Raw genomic sequence first — 11356 nt, forward strand, 5'->3', positions numbered from 1 at the left:
AGGTCGTCTAGCAGGTAGACTTGCCCAAAGACATGATTGCAAGGAGAGAGAGCTGGACCCCGCCTTAGTTCTGAAAACGGAAGTGTGCTAGGTCCCAGAAGACAGGGGTGTGGCTGGGGAGACAATGGCCAGAGGAGAGAGAATTAGACTTAACACCCTGAGCACAACTAGGGACACAGGAGTCCCTAAGCACGAGCAGCCAAGGCCAGACGTCGTCTAGTCGATTGAGAAAGTCTCGGGGATACTTTCAGGGCCTCGAGGTCACCCTGCGGAAGCAGTGGCAGACAAATTCCTGCAGAGGCCTGTAGGGGCGGACGTTTTCCAGAGCACATCATCCAGTCTGGTCTGTTTTTGCCCAGGCTCACAGAGGGATAGTCCATCTAGAACCACCAAATGGGAGCACAAGAAACCTAGCTGGCAGGTGCTGTGGGCTCCAAGCTGATCCCACTCGGGTCTGTTAAGGATTTTTTCCCTTTTGGCTGAAAGATCAGACCTAAACAGAGGTGCATATAAAAGTTACTTGTGCCGCAAAGGGCATTGAAAAGGGGCAACACTTGTGGACTGGCAGGGTGGGGAGAGCTGGGAAGAGGAGATGGGAATCTCATTTTCGCGACCCTTTCTACTTATTCACTTAACAAGAATGCAGAAGAGTGGGTCCAAAACATAGCTGAGTAGCGGAGAGTGGTAAAATTATTATAATTTTTTTTATAACACCCTTTGCTATCTATCTCTTTGCTATGGTCACCCACCACAAAGCACCAGGAGGCGGCGCTGTTGAACTCTAAACAAAGCTAAAGAAGTTGGAGATCTCCAAACTTGGGCTGAAAAGAGTTAAAGAGTGTTGGGACCGCCTAGGCCTACGCCTGGGGCATTCAATGCAACTCCAGGAAACCACACCTATTCCTCAGCCTACCCAATGTCTTGCCTTCCTGGTCCTACAGAGCCCAGACTTTTGGGCAAGAAAGTGTGCCAGCATCCTCATGAGAGAAGGAAAAGTACTTGTTGGCTGGACTGAGCCAACCTATGCACTGTAAAAGTGAAAAGAGGTAGGTAGTTGGTCCCTTCCTGCACTCCCTGATCCTTGGAACTGAAAGCTGGGACCCACAGAGCCTCAAAACATCCTTCTGAGCTCTGCAAGATCCTGGGAAAACCGACCCAGCTCTCTCACAGAAACTGGAAGAACAGGTCTGAAGCTCCCAGAACTGCTCCTTTGGAAAGAGGAAGGGAAGACCAGCAGATTGGAGAGTCAGGCTGTTCCCAGTGGAAGTAGGGCAGGTGCTGACCTGACCTTGACTGGCTGCCTGGGCTGAGTCAGGGGTCATGACTCCTGTGCACAGCCTGCTCATTGGAGGCTGCATCAGGTGCAGCCAGCCCTGAGGCCTGAAGGTATGGTCTGGAATCACTGGGACATTGCTGAAAGATGTCACAAATGAGGGATATTGTCCGGGTGCATGACACAAGAAAGGGAACAGGACACCCTGATTCCAAATTAACTAAGAATTTCAAGACCGAGACAGAAAAGCATTAAACAAAGGATGGGGCCCTCCTGAGCCTGCCAGCCCTAAAAGAAGTTGTAGGACATACAAGCATCTGGTTTTCCCCATGCCATGCTGGTTCACTCCTTGAATAGGTTCTAGTCTCACCATGACTATCTTTGGTGGCACATCCTATTCTGGTGTCCTTATGCCCATTACTGATTATTGAAAGAAAAAGAAATAAAAGATTAGAAGTCTGAGAACAGTCCTAGTAGCTGAGTTCACATGATAACTCAATGATGCTTGTGATACTTGGGCCAACCCAACATGAAAAATTGGTGAGTGTTTCCATGTGGAAAGAAACCATGGCAACAACTAAATTGAGTGGAGCATTGACCATGGGTAGATCACCTGCAAAAGGATGGGTAGACACACCCATTTGGCCTTTCCCACCCCTCAAATGTTACCTCTAGGCCTCAGTGCACATCATCTCTGCCTTCTGGGACAATCCTTGTCAATCCCTGCTCTTCTCCAATCATCACTTTGAAGCTTTTTTTACATGCTTTTAACTACCCACATCTTGCCTGCACCTCTTGCACAAGATGGGCCACTCCCTCTCTCTCCATGTGGATGGCATACTAGTTCCCTCTCCTTGGACTACCCTTGAACCCACCACCCTCACCAGAGTTCACCAGCCCAAGCCTGTTTTACTGGAACAGTCCCTTAAAGAAAACTGTTTCCTAAATACTGAAGTCAATAACTTGTTTTTAGTTTTCATCTTTCTAGACGCCTCTGTGCTCTTTATACTCTTGAGTCCTCAGTATTCCCAAGTTTCTTCCTCCCATGTCTTCTGAAACATCTGTCCTTCTGCCCCCCCAATCCTTTTCCTCCTCTCTAACTTGGCCTCTCTCACCCTTTTGCCCAATGAAGGTGGTCAGTCCTCAGGGTTCTGCCTATGGTCTTCACCTGTCTCTTTACATCCGCCCTTTGTCAAATTAACACATTCCCCTTGTAATGATATTGATATCAAAGCACACTGGGAGTTGGTTGCCCAAAAAGTACACTGAAATAATTTTTTTCCTGTATCAATATTTGAGCCACCCCATTTGAAATCATTACTTTCAGACTTCATCAGTTTCTCTGTCTTGTCTTTGCCCTTATCACTGCTTCTGTGAGACAACTCTTTTCCTGGCTTCTATTTTTTCTGGCTCTTCACTCCTGCTGACAGCACCTGCATCCTCACAAGCCTCTCATGCTGCTGAAGGAGCCCAAGCTGCTTCTAATTCCTCCCCACTCAGCCTTGCTATGCTGAAAATGCTCACTCACTCTGCTTCTACTCTGTGACCACAAAATAGGAAATTTGCACTCACAGTTCTGGGCTGTGGTTTGGACCCGGTATCTGACCCCACTCATAGGTTTTAAAGCATGGTATCCCATTGATCCCTATGCATGCTGGAAGTCCTAGCTAGAGGGGACCCTGCTGACTGTGGGAGAAATACCTCATACTGTCTCACCTTCATCCCAAAGCCCCTATCTTTTCCTCTGCCAGGAACGTTCTTATCTTTATGTCTTCTCAATCTATTAAAATCTGACCCTTCTTTCCAGGCATAGGTGTTAATGGGAAACAATTAGAAAGTGTTTTTCAGTGACCACACCAGAAATGATCTCTCTGTGAAATTCATAGAACTTTCTATCAACACTTTAGCACTTACCTCACCTTCCCTGCTTTGTAAGTCGTCACATACTTAGGCTCTATGCTAGCCTTACAATCTAGTTTTTCTAGGGGTGGAACATTGTTTTTATACATCTTTGTATCCCCACACAGCATATTGTGTGCATAGATGGAGTTATTAGAGTGCCTGTTTTATATGAGTTTTTGTGCCCCCCCTCAGTGTGACGTTTTCATGTTAACCTGCAAACACAAGAGTGGGGAACTCAGAACCTTAAAGTTAGGAGTATGAGCTTTGAAACCAATTTGGCTGGATTTAAGTCCAGCACTCTTGTTTATAAGTTGTGTCATATTTAGCAAGCAATCCAGCCTCTCTGTGCCTAAGTTTCCTCAACTGTGTGAGTGACACCCATAACTGTCACTCCTCCATAGTGTTATTATGAGGATTAAATGAGTTATACATGTAAAGCATTTAGAACAGTTGAGCCATAGTAAACTCTCAGCAAATTTTAGCTAAAAAAAGATACAGTTGGGTTTCTAGAAATTGAATTTGGCCACTGATTGTGTTTAACACCCAGCATAGTTCCTGTCCTTAGTGGAAACTCAGTAAATATCTCTTGGTAAAATTTAGGTCAGCTGAGCGCTTTTACCAATAATAACAATAAGCGGACATGAAAAAATTAAGGAGGAAATGAAGTTGAAGGATCCAGGAGAAACAGGAAAGGAATTGAAGACAACCAGAGAAACAGCCCTGGACCCTGGTCCCCAGGAGGATCCCTTTTCATCTGCCCTAGTGGCATCCATTGTTAATTCCTCATTTTCCATATGTGGAAACTGAAGATCAGAAAGAATAAATGATTTCCCAAGGCCACACAGGTAGTAAGTGGTGAAACTAAGATTCTTCAGCTTACATTAGGATGAAAGAACTAGTATATAAAATATGTTCGGGTCCTGATTTTACCTGTTGCTAGAACTTGATTAAGCAACTCTGGTTTTTCTCACCTCAAAACAGAAGATATAATACATAATTTATAAGGTTGATGTGGAAATTAGAAAATACACACACAGTGATTATTACCTTTCTTAGAACACAGCAACTGTTCAACAAATAGTTGTTACTACTGGTGAAAACTTTATGAACAGTTCCTGGGGTCACTTGGATCTATCTGGCCAGGAGGTCTGGCATTAAGGTGGGAGTTTCTGGCTGAAGTCTGTGGAAGAGGCTAAACCAACTACCCAGCCATTTGTACTGAAGGCAAACATACGTGAATGTTGTTAAAACAGAGATGAAGAAGAGTCCAGATACAGAAAGGAGCCTGAGGACAACTTCCTGGACCCACATATACCTCAACCAAAAAGCATTCTCAAGTGTGGAAGGCAGCTCTTCTTTTAAGAGATTTAACAAAACTTTCTAGTTTCAACATGAACACTTGCTCTTAGACTTGTTAACTCGTAGGTTCCCTGACGCAGACCACTGCTTCACATTCTGTTTCTATTCCAGGCATGTGGGCCACATACCTGAACTGAAACACATGTTGGCTTGGAACACAAGCCTCTCGCATGGATGAAAAGAAAACCCACCTCTCAAAATGCACAATTCTTGGTGCTAAGGACACCAGGATTTTTGAGATATATGACTAACTACCAATTGTTGCTGGTGATAGAAGTTCTAGCTTCTGGGATGGAAATTGCTGTCACTAAAATTTAGGGATGAGGCAGGTACAAATTGAGAACATTGTCTATTAATCATCTATGATTATTGTAACTTAGACTTATTAAATATAAAGTAAAAAATCATTTCCTCTCTCTCAGAGCCACATGCCAACTGCCTAAAAGATTAGTGACTACTAAACTGGACAGTACAGAGGGAGAACATTTGATCATTACAGAAATTACCATTGGATAGTGCTGGCATACACATAGAGCCAGATAATGTCACCTCAAGGAAGCCATCAGTAGGGGCACATGTGTGTCCCCATCTTGGATTCAAAGTACACTGGGGTTTTTTTATATATTGATTATGCTACTACAGTTGTCCCATTTCCGCCCCTTCACTCAACTCCATCCTACCCACCCCCTCCCTCCCACATTCCCCCCCTATACTTCATGTCCATGGGTCATACTTATAAGTTCTTTGGCTTCTACATTTCCTACACTATTCTTACCCTCCACCTGTCTATTTTCCACCTATCATTTATGCTATTTATTCTCTGTACCTTTCCCCCCTCTCTCCTCCTCCCAATCCCCTATTGATAACCCTCCATGTGATCTCCATTTCTGTGGTTCTGTTTCTGTTCTTGTTGTTTGCTTAGTTTTCCTTTGTTTTGGTTTTAGGTGTGGTTGTTTATAACTGTGAGTTTGCTCTCATTTTTACTGTTCCTATTTTTTATCTTCTTTTTCTTAGATAAGTCCCTTTAACATTTCATAAATAAGGGATTGGTGATGATGAACTCCTTTAACTTGACCTTATCTGAGAAGCACTTTATCTTCCCTTTCATTCTAAATGATAGCTTTGCTGGATACAGTAATCTTGGATGTAGGCCCTTGCCTTTCATGACTTGGAATACTTCTTGCCAGTCCCTTCTTGCCTGTAAGGTCTCTTTTGAGAAATCAGCAGACAGTCTTATGGGAACCTCTTTGTAGGTAACTGTGTCCTTTTCTCTTGCTGTTTCTAAGATTCTCTCCTTCTGTTTCATCTTGGGGAATGTAATTATGATGTGCCTTGGTGTGTTCCTCCTTGGGTCCAGCTTCTTTGGGACTCTCTGAGCTTCCTGGACTTCCTGGAAGTCTACTTCCTTTGCCAGACTGGGGAAGTTCTCCTTCATTATTTGTTCAAATAAGTTTTCAATTTTTTGTTCTTCCTCTTCTCCTTCTGGCATCCCTATAATTCGGATGTTGGAACGTTTCGAGATGTCCTGGAGGTTCCTAAGCCTCTCCTCATTTTTCCGAATTCTGGTTTCTTCATTCTTTTCTGGTTGGATGTTTCTTTCTTCCTTCTGGTCCACACCATTGATTTGAGTCCCAGTTTCCTTCGCATCGCTATTGGTTCCCTGTACATTTTCCTTTGTTTCTCTGAGCATAGCCTTCATTTTTTCATCTAATTTGTGACCAAATGCAACCAATTCTGTGAGCGTCTTAATAACCAGTGTTTTGAACTGTGCATCTGATAGGTTGGCTATCTCTTTGTTGCTTAGTTGTATTTTTTCTGGAGCTTCGAAGTGTTCTGTCATTTGGGCTACTTTTTTTTTTTTTTTGTCTTGGGGCATCTGTTACTTAAAGGGGCGGAGCCTTAGGTGTTCACCTTGGCAGGGTAACGCTGGTCGCTGCGCTGTGATGCTGTATGTGGGGGAGGGGCTGAGAGGGAGCAATGGCACCCGCTCCACTCTCCACTGGATCTCAGTCTTTCACTCTGCTACCCACAATCAAATTGGGCCTCTCTGGTGCTGGTTCCCAAGTGGGTGGGTTTGTGCACTCTCTAGGCCCCTGTGGATCTCTCCAATGACCTCTCCTGTGAGGCTGGGAGTCTCTCCTGCTGCCTCCCCAACCCCCACGGGCGTTTTCAATCAGAGGTTTGAGGCTTTATTTCCCTATGCTGGAGCCCTGGGTTGTGCGGTCTGCTTTGCTTCCCGCCGTTCGTCCCGGTTTATCTGCGTGAATGTGGGGCCGCAGGGTCTGCTAGTGGTCAGACTGCCTGCCCCGTTTGTCCCACACTCCGCCAGTCTCGGTCCCATCATGGCCACGCGAGCCCTCTCCGCCCTGGCTGCCCGTCTCCGCCCCTCCTACCAGTTTGGATGAATGTTTATTTTTTATTTCCTTGGTGTCAGACTTCCTTGCCGTTCGATTTTCTGTCAGTTCTGGTTGTGGGAGGAAGCGCAGTGTGTCTACCTACGCCACCATCTTGGTTCCTAATTTTTATTTTTAATGGATAAAATTCATTTGTTATTTTTATTAATTTTTATTCAGTTACAATTGGCTGCATTTTCTTTTTTTAATTAATTAATTTATTTTTATTCAGTTACAATTGTCTGCATTTTCTCCCCATCCCTCCACCCCACCCCAGCCAGTCTCACCTCCCTCCCCCACCTCTACCCTCCCCCTTGATTTTGTCCTTGTGTCCTTTATAGTAGCTCCTATACACCGCTGTCCCCACTAGCCCCTCCCCACTCCCCTCTGGCTTTTGTTACATTGTTCTTAATTCCAATGTCTCTGGTTATATTTTGTTGGCTTTTTTCTTTTGTTGATTATGTTCCAGTTAAAGGTGAGATCATATGGTATTTGTCCCTCACCGCCTGGCTTATTTCACTTAGCATAATGCTCTCCAGTTTCATTCCTGCCATTGCAAAGGGTATAAGCTCCTTCTTTCTCTCTGCTGTGTAGAATTCCATTGTGTAAATGTACCATAGTTTTTTGATCCACTCATTTGCTGATGGGCACTTAGGTTGCTTCCAGTACTTGGCTATTGTAAATTGTGCTGCTGTGAACATTGGGGTTCTCTTGGACTGGTGTTTCAGGGTTCTTAGGGTATAATCCCAGCAGTGGAATTGCTGGGTCTAAGGGCAGTTGCATTTTTAGTTTCTGAGGAAATTCCATACTGTTTTCCACAGTGGCCACACCAATCTGCATTCCCACCAACAGTGCACTAGAGTTCCCTTTTCTCCGCATCCTCTCCAGCATTTGTTTGTGGATTTGTTTATGTTGGCCACTCTGACTGGTGTGAGATGGTATCTAATTGTGGTTTTAATTTGCATCTCTCTGATGGCTAGTGATGCTGAGCATCTTTTCATATGTCTGTTGGCCCTCTGTATGTCTTCCTTGGAGAAGTGTGTGTTCAAGTCCTTTGCCCATTTTTTAATTAGGTTGTTTGTCTTCCTGGAGTAGAGCCATGTGAGTTCTTTACATATTTTGGAGATCAGGCCCTTGTCTGAGGTATCATTGGCAAATATGTTTTCCCATATTGTTGGTTCTCTTTTCATTTTAATACTGTTTTCTTTAGCCATGCAGAAGCTTTTTATTTTGATGAGGTGTCATTTGTTTATTCTTTCCTTTATGTCCCTTGCTTTGAGGGACATGTCTGTGAGGATATATACCACATAAACAAAAGCAAAGACAAAAACCACTTGATCATATCAATAGATGTGGAAAAAGCATTTCATAAGGTACAACACCCATTTCTGATAAAAAAAAAAAAACCCTCAACAAAGTAGGAATAAAGGGAGCATTCCTCAACATAATAAAGGCCATATATGAGAGATCTACAGCCAACATCATACTCAATGGACAAAAACTTAGAGCTTTCCCACTAAGATCAGGAACAAGACAAGGATGCCCTCTCTCACCACTCCTATTCAACATAGTATTGGAAGTCCTAGCCACAGAAATCAGACAAGAAAAAGAAATAAAAGGGCATCCAAATTGGAAAGGAGGAAATGAAACTGTCACTGTTTGTGGATGATATGATAGTGTACATGGAAAATCCTATAGATTCCACCAAAAAACTGAATTGCATTATTTTCTTAACTATCATACTTAAAACTACAGGACTGACTACTGATTCTTGAGGCATATCACATAGATGAAGAGTAAACATGTTTTTCATCAAGGTGGATTTCTCGGCCAGTTGTAATTGTGGCATTCCACCCACTATAGTCTCTGCTGAAACCTACACCCACCCATTTGTTGTCTGTCATTTAAGTAAAACTTACCTGGAATTGGCAGGAAAAACTTGAAAACTTTGAGTATCTTGAGTTGATGGTACAGCTGCTAAACTTGAGTTTGAATTGACCAGTTTATTTATAAAATTTCACACTTTTTTTTTTAATGATAAGCAGTCTAATTTGAGGTAGGGGGATGGGAAAGTGGAAATAAAAAGATTGCATGCACTGTTCCCTTTAGACACTTGTTTTGTCCTGTGCCTCCTCCAGAGACCCAAGGTAGGTATTTTTTAAGTATATTTTATTGATTATGCCATTGTGGTTTTCCCAATTTTTTCTCCCCTTTATCCTCCCTCTGCCTTGCATCCCCTTGCCCTCCAGCATTCCCCTACCTTAGTTCATATCCATGGGTTGTACATACAAGTTCTTTGGCTTCTCTGTTTCCTATACTATTATTAACCCCCCCATCTACTTAATGCATACCAGTTATACTTCTTATTCCCTGTACCTTCCACCCCCCATTTGTCCCCTCCCTGTCCCGAATGATATTCCTCCATATGCTCTCCATTTCTCTGATTCTGTACCTCTTCTAATTGTTTGCTCAGTTTTCGCTTTTGTTTTATAGGTTGACTTGTTGATAGTTATGAGTTTGTTGTCATTTTACTATTCATAGGGTTTTTTTCTTATTCTATTTCTCTGATAAGTCCCTCTAACATCTCATATAATAAGGGCTTGGTAATGATAAACTCTTTTAACTTGACCTTATTGGGGAAGCACTTTACCTGTCCTTCCATTCTAAATGATAGTTTTGCTGGATAGAATAATATTGGATGGAAGTCCTTGCCTTTCATAACTTTGAACATATCTTTCCAGTCCCATCTGGCCTGTAAGGTTTCTCTGTCAGTTCGATTTTCTGTCAGTTCTGGTTGTGCGAGGAGGTGCAGAGTGTCTACCTACGTCTCCATCTTGGTTCCCCTGAAAATGAAAATTTGTACGCTGGCTCTTTAAATGGCTCTTTTCATCTCCAACCATCCACCTCTGGCAGAGAGCAACCCTGCTGTTTTTTGCTGCTGGTTGTTATCTATATACTTTTTGGGCTCTGGTGTTCTAGGCTGCAGATCCCAGCTTAGGGTTTAGACCCCATTCTTCTCAGGGGGGTTAACCTGCCACTTAATTATCTCTCTGACACTGCCACCTTTGGGCTCCCACCCAGCCCTCTCAAGTCTCTACTGCACTCCTTACCAGACAGGTTGTGATGAAGCTGATTCTTTTATCTGTCTTAAGTTGTAAGGCTTCTCTCTTGCTATTTTTCAGTTGTTTGTTCTGGGTAATTTCCCCACAGTTTAGTTGTAATTCCAGACTGGTCGTGGGAGGAGGCTAGTGTGGCTTGCACTCACTATGAAGGTGCAGTCATATGATATGCCCTCAGGTCATGTGTCTCAGGTTACACAATCTCTCTGGAGGTGGCAGACCTTTTGAGTAGTTCTAGCCCCAGTGTGTGTGTGTGTTTGTGTTCAGGGAGTTCACAAGTATAAGTATGTTCAATCAGACAGAAAATATTAAAAACACCCATAACTTCTTTTTAAAAAATTTTTATTGTTATTCAATTACAGTGTCTACATTTCCTTCCCATCCCACCACCCCACCCCAGCCAAACCCGCCTCCCTCCCCCACCTCCACCCCTTGATTTTGTCCATGTGTCCTTTATAGTAGTTCCTGTAACCCCCCCGTCTGTCCCCTCCCAAAATACCCATAACTTCTTAATGTTCCACCTTTCCTATTTTGAACAGGTTGAAAGGCCAGCTTGTTGCTAGATGATACTTTTTAATTGCAGGACCAGTTCCCATTCACATATAATGGAAGGCAATGAGACCTCGTGATTAAGAATGAGACAGCAAGATTTCACACTGCTACTCTCATCACCTATGAGCTGTGTTATTATAGGCAAGTTTTCCAAATTCTCTATGCCTCAGCTTTTTTATCTATAATGGGGGGGGGGGGGGTAGCAGTAATGTCTGTTTCTCAATAAATAAATATTACTCTCATATCTGGTAAGTAAAAGTTTAATGAATTTCCCCCCATGTTGCTTTAAGATATGTTGCATAAAATAATATGTCCAGCTGGTCTTCAGGTTAAAAAATAGTTGAAACTGTAATTGAATAACAATAAAAATTGAAAAAAAAATAGTTGAACTCAACTATGTAAAGCACTGTGCGAGGCACAGTAAAGATACATCTCTGCCCTCAAGTGCCTTACAATCTCTTAGGAAGGTGTGGCATGTAGCCACTGAGACTTCATGTGAATCCATTAGAAAATTACTGAAAAAGAAGTCCCTATCAAAGACTCAGCTTCCTCCTGAGGAAATCAAGCTATGGTTTTGGAGGAAGGAATGGAGTGTTTACTGAGCACCACTGTGTGCCTAGCTCTTTTCCAGGTACCTTGGGCATATCAGAGATCAAAAGACAAAAACTGCTGCTCTGAAAGAGTTTACATGTATATAAATATAGACAATAAATAATAAATGATATCATATAAAAGAAAACTCTACACTATGTTAGTAG

The sequence above is a fragment of the Desmodus rotundus genome, chromosome 6, assembly GCF_022682495.2.
Source record: "Desmodus rotundus isolate HL8 chromosome 6, HLdesRot8A.1, whole genome shotgun sequence".
NCBI lineage: Eukaryota > Metazoa > Chordata > Mammalia > Chiroptera > Phyllostomidae > Desmodus > Desmodus rotundus.